The sequence below is a fragment of the Phyllobates terribilis genome, unplaced genomic scaffold (assembly GCF_046119375.1).
Source record: "Phyllobates terribilis strain yellow unplaced genomic scaffold, ASM4611937v1 Scaffold_205__1_contigs__length_3507201, whole genome shotgun sequence".
NCBI lineage: Eukaryota > Metazoa > Chordata > Amphibia > Anura > Dendrobatidae > Phyllobates > Phyllobates terribilis.
Window position 1 is genome coordinate 1,699,702 of NW_027362965.1, and position 10,943 is coordinate 1,710,644.

Sequence of the window (10,943 nt, forward strand, 5' to 3'; positions counted from 1 at the left end):
ATAAAAGCTTTTTAACTGCAGCAGCTTTAGTGGACGCTACTGGAGCTGGAATTACGCGGCTGCTGGCATGAGACTTGCCCTCCAATAGATCCTTGTAAATGGATTTAAAGTGTATTCATTCAAATTAGAGAGACAATTTAAATTAAAAAGCTTAGAGCTGCCTCCACCACAGGGGGGCTCGCTCGACCCACCAGCGGACAGGCACCAGTATTGGGAGAGGGGGGCTGGCCATCAGGGTTCACCGCGGCTCTGGCACAAACCCGGCGACACGGAGGTGGCACGGGCAGGAGCGGACTGGCCGTGTCGGCTTCTCACTTTTTGGATTTTAGAAGGGCATGACATGCCTATATCTGTGTCTCCCCCTCCTTTTACTCCTCCACCTCTTTTATTTTCGCATGACTATATGTACTTGTCACTTTTCCATGTGTTAGTTGTGTCTTCTGAGCAGTTTGTCAGCTTTTGGACACCTTTGAAGGTGTTTTCTATGTGTTTCTATGTGTTTTTGTTTGCCTGCCATTGGTTTTAACGGTGTTCGAAGGTGTTCGACGAACAGTTCGACGAACAGTTCGGCGAACACACGGGTGTTCGACGAACCGAACCGAACTCGAACACTACGGGGGTGGCTCAACACTAGTTGTGACCTTCCTCAGGTGACAGTGTAAGTTCAACATCTCTGTGACCTTCTTCTCTACTGTCTTCTTCTTCCAGTCTTCTTTCTTCTTCTTCATCATCAGCATGCCAGTATTCTGTAGGCTCTTCAGGCTCCAATAGGGTGGGTACATTTTCTGCATCATCTTCACGCTCTTCATGTGCCGGTGTAACCTCCATTTCTTCTTCTGTCTCCTCTAGGACCAGTACACCTGCAACGTTCTCTTCTAGCGCCTCAGTTTCAGCAGTTTGCTCAGATGAAGCACCAGGTGTAGGTGGTGTAGAGGTAGACGGTTTGTTGAATATTAAAAACCCTCTTTCTTCCAAGAAGGGGACCACATTCTCCAGGGATCCAAGAGACAGGATCTCTTCATAATCGATAGCTGTTCCCTTGGATGCAATGTTGACCAGAGTCTTTTTGGCCGATTCCAGAGTAGCTTCTCTCTCATCTTTACTGCTCAGTCTCATACATGTCTGCTTTAAATGGGTAGAGAGGATTTTCTGTGGCCTGAAGCATAATGGGCAAGTCTTCGGAGTTCGGTTGTGACTGTTAAAAAGGCAGAGAAAATAGTTACTAGATGCTCCATTTCTGATGGTCCAAAGCTTATCCATAAGAAAAGCAACTCATGGAAGTATGAAAGTACACAATTACACCAAAATCACTATGTACACTCTAATGAAAATGTATCAAAAGCAATTGTTTAGCTGAAGCTTATTTTATGACCAAAAATGATAATTTAAAATGATAAATTTGATCATATTTATTCAATTATTTAAAGGATATATCCAGGCCTGTATCTTCCGCTAGGCACCAGGGGTCCTGTACCTAGGGTGGGGGGTGGAGCCATATTTGGGATTTAAAGAAAATATATATCTCTCTATCTATCTATATCTCTAGGTCCGGTGCCTAGGGTGGTGGGTCGTGGGGGCGGAGCTAGGCTCAGGATTTAAAAAAATAAATATATATATATTTTTTAAATTTCCCCTCCCTTCCCCAGACTCCATAACAAAACCGGAGTCTTCGCCGGCATGTGGGGGTGGGCGGTTATCCCTGTACTTATTCTTATTAGTGTCTTTAAGACGCTATTTCAGATGAAAGTCGGTGTGCGCCGGTAGTTTCGGGGTTCGTGGAGATCAGCTCCCTGAGCCCTCGGGCTGTGGCGTGCGCACGCTGCTGATGTCACTGCGGCACCATGAGACCTCATCACGCTGCTGACATCAGTGCAGAGTGTAGAGTGAGAACCTGGGGAGAGGGGAGAAGCAATATGGAGAACCTGGGGAGGGGAGGGTGATGCTGCAGGGGGCGTGCCCACTTAAAGTGCCTAAGACAGCATGAATACCAAATACGGCCCTGGATATAGCCTCCATGAGAAGGGATATTTGAACTTACACTTTAGCAGAATTCATGCTTGAAACTGAAAAAAAGCGAAAAAAGCAATATTAGGAAAATGGCAAAAGTGACATCCAAGATAAGTAATCACTGGCTTTTCAGCTCGTCTGGCACAATGGTTTCAAGTGTCCCAATTTGTATTTGCTTCATAGGTAGGCAGGGTAGGGGTGGTAAAGTTTGTGACTGTACATTCTCCTCACCCCCTTCATTTGGCGTTAACAGCCCAGCAGGGGTGAGGAGAAAGCAAGTCTGAGGGTTCTTTGTAAATGAAAAGTTTGCAAGTATAATATATATATATATATAATCTCCTCCAGACTTCCTGTATACAAACCCTGGACCAGACCCCCTGTATACAGACCCCAGGAGCGTACCCCTGTATACAGAGGTACAGTATATATATATATATATATATATACACAATTACTCCAAAATCACTATGTACACTCTAATGTTAATTTATCAAAATCATTTGTTTAGCTGAAGGCTATTTTATGACCAATAATTCTTAACATTTGATAATATTTATTCCATTACATAAAAGATATATATACTCCGTGGTAATGAATATTTGAACTTACTTTAGCAGACTTCGTGCTTGAAACTGAAGTTTGGTATCCAAAAGTGTAAGAAAACCAATATATCTTCTGGAAGCAGTGTCCAAAAGGGCAATATCAATCTCTGAAAAAAAAGCAATATTAGGAAAATAGCAAAAGTGATATTCAAGGTAAGCAAGCAATAGCTTTTCAGCTAGTCTGGCACAATGGTTTCAAGTATGGCAGTTTGTATTTGTTTCACAAGTAGGCGGAGTAAGGCTTGTGATTGGACATTTTGAAAAAGAATGGCTCTCCCCACCCTGTCCATTAGGCCTTATCAGCTCAGCAGGGGGCGAGGATGCAAGACTGAAGGCCCCGTCACACTTAGCCACGCTACAGCGATCCCGACAACGATACGACCTGTCAGGGATCGTTGCTGCGTCGCTATGTGGTCGCTATGTGAGCTGTCAAACAGGCAGGGTCACCAGCGATCAGGGGAGCAGCGACATCGTGGAAAGAATCTTTCCACGATGTCCTGCTCCTGGTTACCAGCCTGCTGAAGCAGGAGCAGGCTGGTAACCATGATAAACATCGGGTTACTAGGGGCACACGCGCACCTAGTAACCCGCTGTTTATCATGATTACCACTCTGCTACGGTGAGCGGGAGGTTACCGCTCACCGTAGCAGAGTGGTAACCATGATAAACAGCAGATTACTAAGTGCACGTGTACCCCTAGTAACGCGCTGTTTATCATGGTTACCAGCCTGATCGCTGGTCCCACACAGCGATGGTCCAGGACATTTCGCAGCGATCAGCGACCTCACAGCAGGGGCCTGATCGCTGCAAAGTGTCACACATAGCGACATCGCTGGTGAGGTCGCTATTGCGTCACCAAAACCGTGACTCAGCAGCGATCTCGCTCGCGATCTCGCTATGTGAGACAGGGGCTTGAGGGTTTTTTGTTAATAAAGTGTTTCCAAGCATATACAATATATATATATATATATATATATATATATATATATTATATGTACAGTATAGGCCAAAAGTTTGGACACACCTTCTCATTTAAAGATTTTTCTGTATTTTCATGACTTTGAAAATTGTACATTCGAACTGAAGGCATCAAAACTATGAATTACCACATGTGGAATTATATACTTAACAAAAAAGTGTGAAACAACTGAAAATATGTCTTATATTCTAGGTTCTTCAAAGTAGCCACCTTTTGCTTTGATGCCAAGAGTGTGCAAAGCAGTCATCAAAGCAAAAGGTGGCTACTGTGAAGAACCTAGAATATAAGACATATTTTCAGTTGTTTCACACTTTTTTGGTAAGTATATAATTCCACATGTGGTAATTCATAGTTTTGATGCCTTCAGTGTGAATGTACAATTTTCAAAGTCATGAAAATACAGAAAAATCTTTAAACGAGAAGGTGTGTCCAAACTTTTGGTCTGTACTGTATAGAACCGACCCCCCTGTATACAGATAGATAGATATAAATCACAATGTACACTCTAATGTAAATTTATCAAAATCAATTGTTTAGCTGAAGCTTATGTTATGACCAAAAATGGTTAACATTTGATAATATTTATTCTATTATTTAACGGATATATCCAGGCCTGTATTTTCCGCTAGTGCCGAAGTTCTTTTTGCAGTTTAGATTACTTTTTTCTTCAGAGCACCCGAATAGACCAGTGAGCGACCCCTCTCTTTTCTATTAATCATTTTTGGGATCCCGCTCCTGGGACATTGCAGCAGGTACGTGTTCACACTATTAGAAGTTTGATAGCCTTTTTTCTGACCATGCGTCCCTCCCACTAATTCCTTCTATTCATTCACAGGTGGTTTTAACTTTCTCTACCAGCCCATACAATGTAGGTTTAAAGCCCAAGCAGAGACATATTGTCCATAGAGGCTTACAGCCGAAGAGTGGCATATCCAGTGGTAGCTTAGCGTAGTTACCCATCATATGAAGGTTACCTTGTCATGGTTGATGGGCACACATGAATTGGCCAAATTATGCACAAAAAACCTTCATTTTGTAAAGTGACATCAGTCTAGATGCAATATTTCTTATGTATTCATGTATGGAGTGCCGAAGTTCTTTTTGAAATTTGTATTTTCCGCTAGTCACATATTGAAGCCAAGAGGATTATCTATAAACATCTCTGTCCGTTTGCAGTCTGCTCCCTTAGCTGCTGAGATCTGCCCCCCAAAGTCAGAGGAGCATTTTCAGATGCAGATCTTTAGTGTGAGACTTTGATAGAATGTGCCAAATACGGCACTCACTATCACAGACTCACACTTAGCATTAACCAGGTATGGGTGCCTTGCTTCTTGGGGTGCTGCCCCTCAGGGAAATGACATGCATATGACGCGCCCCCTGGGCCATATTCTTTATGGGAATATCCGGAGCCGGATCAGATGGGGGTTGTAGTCTCCGAGTGGCTGTGACCCGGTCCGTGCCCAGGGTGTCAAACTCAGTTGTATGTGGCAGTCCTACAGATGTTACTAAGTTCTTAATGTCGACTACGCCACCCGTTGTGTTGCGGTCACTGTGGCCGCCGCTGCAGCAGGGTCCGCTGAGGCTGGTGGTGTAGGTGCAGCTTTGGTGATATAACCCCCAACGGGTGGGGTATAGCCTCAGGGGGATCAGGTGCAGAGGATGGGAGTTGTGGTGATGCAGTGTAGACGGCAATCAGAGATAGAGTCGGGTTATGCAGTTTAGGATGTTTACTCACTGCTGATGTTCTGGTCACTCCAGCTTCGAGTGACCTCCCGAGCCGTGCTGCGTCCACCAGGTTCTGGATCCAGCCAACTCCCAAATAAGTCCGGAGCGTGACCCTGAGCTCTCCTTCTGTCCTTTCTCTGGCCGTCCCCACTATTGATCCACCCAGGTCCAGCTCCCTCGGGCCTTCTGTTGGGAGACCCTTGGCCTTGGGTTCCCTGACCCTCCTCGTGGTATGCCTTCGTGGTGGATGTGGTGGGTGACCGTGGCAAACGCTGCCCACGGTCTCCGGTCTCTGGCTGGGGAGTGTTTTTGCCCCCACCAGCTTGGGTTCCGGTACCCTGATGCCGACTCTTCACCCGGGGATTTAGTTTGGGGTCTTGGAGTCCTTTTCTTCTGTTTCCCCCTCTCTGGGTCTCTCTCTCTCCTCTCTCACTCTGGGTCTCTCTTCTCCTCTGCTCGCTGACTTCCTCTCTGCAACTGACCCTGTTCTTAGTTGGTGCCCACCTTATATACACCCTCTATGTGTGAGCTCAGGTGACCAGCACCCAATGAGCTCCTATCTTTACCCAGGCTGCTCCCCCTATCTGCCCCTACACTACTTGGGATGTACCACCCCCCTCCCACTCCAGCCAGGAACAGACTCGGTCGTACCTGCACATTTCTAAGTGGGAGTACCGTCGGTCTGCTCCTCGGAAATGGGATGTGTGTAGTGCATGCAGCCTACCGAGCTCAGTCCCACACTCCATCCTTACCCGGGAGTGGAATATCACACCTCTGGGTTGAGGTGCAATACCCCTGTAGCAGCCGAATCCTCAGGGTGCTACATTCCCCCCTGGTAAATCACAGCACGTCCTCGGGCTGTAAGACAAAAACATCACATAACATACAAAATTTTTCATAAACATATAAAATATATAAAACATTATATATATAAAACTTTCTCGTCGCCTCTGGCTCCTCCTCCGGTCACTGTGCAACGTGTGACCGGGTACAGTGCGACAGTCTTTCTAGAAAACTGGTTTTCCTATAAAACCGGTAGGGGGCGCTTTAGGACGCGCAACTATGTACAAGGGTATGGCCGCTCTCAGTCCTCGGCCAGGTAAGGAGGGAAAGGGAATGGCTGCTCACAGTCCTCAGCCTGTGGGATTAAGGGTAAACGGGTGAACAGTTCACATCAGCTGGTCCCAACGGGGACTATATTTGCAGTAACAGTTTCTTTATACCCCGATCGGGTAACTATTTACAGCACCTGCTCCGCTGTACTCAACAGCGTCTTCCTCCTGCTCCTTCTTTGGGGATCTCAGCTTCAGACCCGTCCGGATCCTCTTGCTCTTCCTCCTCACATCGCAGCTCCTCCTCTGTCAGGCGATGCACATGGAGGGCGTAAGGTCCTTTGGCACACTTGTGCCGGGTAAAGGTGACCTCGTCCCCGATATAAAGGTCACGACCTCTGTGCCCCTCCGGCAGATGGGACTCCACATCTCTGCGCGTGACAAAGACGTCGCCGGGGGTGTTGTGGTCTCTGATGAAACCCCACCCATGCTGCATATTGAACTTAATTACAGTCCCGGTGGTGCGGGGACTGTGCGCTGCACGGGGGTCCCTCCTGGTTCGGCTCTTCTGCTCGGCGCTCCTTATTTGGGCCTGTTGTTCCCGGACCCGCCTCTCTCTCCGCTCCCTCGCAAACTCCTCGAGCTGCTGTCGGCAACACTCAGCACGCTCCGCTGCAGCTGCCCTGGTTTCCTGAGTGAACCCCATTAGGTCTTCTCCAGTGGGGTCCCACTCGAATTGGGTCTCTTCAAGCGGGGGCGAGATCCTTATCACGGGCTTCGGAGCCGGAATCAGGGGTGCACACATGGCCCCAACTCTCCTCTGGTGCTCCAGTTCATAATATCTCTGGGGCCAGATGAAAGGCTGCCCGTCCGGCCACGTGTGCTGGGCAAACAAGTCCTCTCCCAGACGCGGCACCCTTGGTTTTACGGGTGCGGGCGCGGTGGTGGTGGCGCCCGGGTTGCCCAGGCCTTGCGGCCAGGCCTGAGGCACTTGGAAGGTGAAGGGCACCGTTAGGACGGCGGCGCCCTGGGCTACCTGGCCTTGCGGCCAGGCCGGAGGCTCCGCGGAGGTAGGGGGCGCTGTTGGTGCTGCGACGCCCGGGAATTCTAGGCCCTGCGACCAGGCTGGTGTTACTTCCTGTTTTGCCACGCTCGGGGTCGGTGCGCATGGCGTCACAGGGGTCGCGGCGGCGGCTTCCGGTTGGGGCCTAGTCTGCGTCGGTGACATGGCGTTTTCGGGCACAGCAGGGGGACTTTCGGGCTCTGCGACGGGGAGCTGGGGCAGGTAAGCGGTGTCCTGGTTTGGGGTATAGACGTCCCCTTTACCTGCCTCCATGTGTTCGGCTCCCTTCTCAGCGCCGTCTCCGGCCTTGGGTCCTCCCGCGCCGTCCTCAGAGGCGGTCTGTCTCCTCATCTTGGCTGGCATGCTCCGGGTCTTGGTTTGCTGGGCCATCTCTCGGCTCCACTCCGCCAATGTCTCTCGCTGTACCCGGGCCATCCTCCGTGCGAGGCCCTCCAGAGCTGTCTGTGCACACTCCCGGTCTCGGGGGAGCTGTGCGAGGACCTCCACTAGGCCTAGTGGGGTCGTGGTTTCCAGCAGGCTCCTGACCAACGGGTCGGTGCTGCTCTGCTCTTCTTCCAGCAGGCTCCTGGCCAGCGGGCCGGTGCTGCTCTGCTCTCTCGCCATCTCCGGGTGAGCTTCTCTGCTACTCTTCTCCAGGCTTCCTGCCTCCGGGTGCGCTCGCTCCAGACTGCTCCAGGCGGCACCCATCTTCGTTCTTTTCTTTCGTCTCCTCCCACTTCGAGGGCGGTCCCGGGGCCACTTGGTGATTGTCAGCTCCAGGGGCGGTTCTTTCACGCTGACCGACACCTCTAGCATCACAGTCTCTGTTGGTGGGGGCGGTTTCCACTTTTGGCGCCATTTTCGGTCCTGGCCCACGATGGGAGGTGGCCTCTCGCCACCCTCTGGCACGCCCATAATGGCGTCCGCTCTTCCAAGGCGGGAAACCTTAGGAAATGGCGGGAATCGCTTCCCAGTGGCGGGAAACTCTGCAGATGGCGGGAAAACGCCGTCAATGGCGGACAACCGGCGGGAATCGACTGGTGATGGGGTCCGATGGCGGGGACCCTCCGGAACCGGCAGGAGACTTCTTCTTGAGGTAAACTTGCACTTTTCTTCAGGCACGCAGTACCCGGGTGTTGCGGGCACGTAATCCTGCCGACTACGCCAAAGTTGACGCGCCCCCTGGGCCATATTCTTTATGGGAATATCCGGAGCCGGATCAGATGGGGGTTGTAGTCTCCGAGTGGCTGTGACCCGGTCCGTGCCCAGGGTGTCAAACTCAGTTGTATGTGGCAGTCCTACAGATGTTACTAAGTTCTTAATGTCGACTACGCCACCCGTTGTGTTGCGGTCACTGTGGCCGCCGCTGCAGCAGGGTCCGCTGAGGCTGGTGGTGTAGGTGCAGCTTTGGTGATATAACCCCCAACGGGTGGGGTATAGCCTCAGGGGGATCAGGTGCAGAGGATGGGAGTTGTGGTGATGCAGTGTAGACGGCAATCAGAGACAGAGTCGGGTTATGCAGTTTAGGATGTTTACTCACTGCTGATGTTCTGGTCACTCCAGCTTCGAGTGACCTCCCGAGCCGTGCTGCGTCCACCAGGTTCTGGATCCAGCCAACTCCCAAATAAGTCCGGAGCGTGACCCTGAGCTCTCCTTCTGTCCTTTCTCTGGCCGTCCCCACTATTGATCCACCCAGGTCCAGCTCCCTCGGGCCTTCTGTTGGGAGACCCTTGGCCTTGGGTTCCCTGACCCTCCTCGTGGTATGCCTTCGTGGTGGATGTGGTGGGTGACCGTGGCAAACGCTGCCCACGGTCTCCGGTCTCTGGCTGGGGAGTGTTTTTGCCCCCACCAGCTTGGGTTCCGGTACCCTGATGCCGACTCTTCACCCGGGGATTTAGTTTGGGGTCTTGGAGTCCTTTTCTTCTGTTTCCCCCTCTCTGGGTCTCTCTCTCTCCTCTCTCACTCTGGGTCTCTCTTCTCCTCTGCTCGCTGACTTCCTCTCTGCAACTGACCCTGTTCTTAGTTGGTGCCCACCTTATATACACCCTCTATGTGTGAGCTCAGGTGACCAGCACCCAATGAGCTCCTATCTTTACCCAGGCTGCTCCCCCTATCTGCCCCTACACTACTTGGGATGTACCACCCCCCTCCCACTCCAGCCAGGAACAGACTCGGTCGTACCTGCACATTTCTAAGTGGGAGTACCGTCGGTCTGCTCCTCGGAAATGGGATGTGTGTAGTGCATGCAGCCTACCGAGCTCAGTCCCACACTCCATCCTTACCCGGGAGTGGAATATCACACCTCTGGGTTGAGGTGCAATACCCCTGTAGCAGCCGAATCCTCAGGGTGCTACACATACACATGTGAGGAGCTGCTTGAAAGGGGAGAGCGAGTGCTACAATGTGTTTGTCGCCGATTGTTGATTGGACCTTCGGAACCGGAGCAAACGGTACCAAATTTAGACATGTCTGGTACTGGAACCACTCTTGATATTAACAAGTGCCACCATTCATTCTGTAGGTCTACTTGAGCTCTGTACACACTGCAAGTTTGGGCCATCATGGACCTTCACAAGCCGATATATCAGCACTGGAAAGTGGGTAACCTCATTTAGTAGACATGGACCGCCTGGTCAGAGGGGGATCACGGCTCTCGGGGTGCTGCTCCTCGGTACAAGATGCCTCTCACTCAAGAGATGAATCCCTGGAAAGCTGACGGTCCAGTCTACAGAACGTATATCTTGGATTGTTTATCGGACCCACGGTTCTGGAGAAATCCAGGTTAAAGTGAGATAGGGAAATGCCATTGAATCTTCACATTGATGTAACATGGTGCTGGGGGTGCCCTCTTCCCTGAGCCACCAGAAACCGCAGGGGGGATCAAAGAAAAAGCTGCATAGTGCGTATTGAAGCCAAGAGGATTATCTAAGACAGGGGGTGGAACCAGGCTTGGGATTTAAAAAAAAAACACATATTTCTCTATCTATATATATCTCTCTCTATATCTCTCTATCTATTATCTATCTCTCTATATATCTCTCTATCTATCTATCTATATATCTCTCTATCTATCTATATATCTCTCTATCTATCTATCTATATATCTCTCTATCTATCTATCTATGTATCTATCTATCTATCTCTCTATCTATATATCTCTCTATCTATCTATATATCTCTCTATCTATCTATCTATCTATCTCTCTATAGATCTCTCTATCTATCTATCTATCTATCTATCTATCTCTCTATCTCTCTATATATCTCTCTATCTATCTATCTATATATCTCTCTATCTATATTTCTCTCTATCTATCTATCTATCTATCTATCTATCTCTCTATCTATCTATATATCTCTCTATCTATCTATCTATATATCTCTCTATCTATCTATCTATATCTCTCTCTCTCTATCTATATATCTCTCTATCTATCTATCTATATATCTCTCTATCTATCTATCTATATATCTCTCTATCTATCTATCTATATATCTCTCTATCTATCTATCTA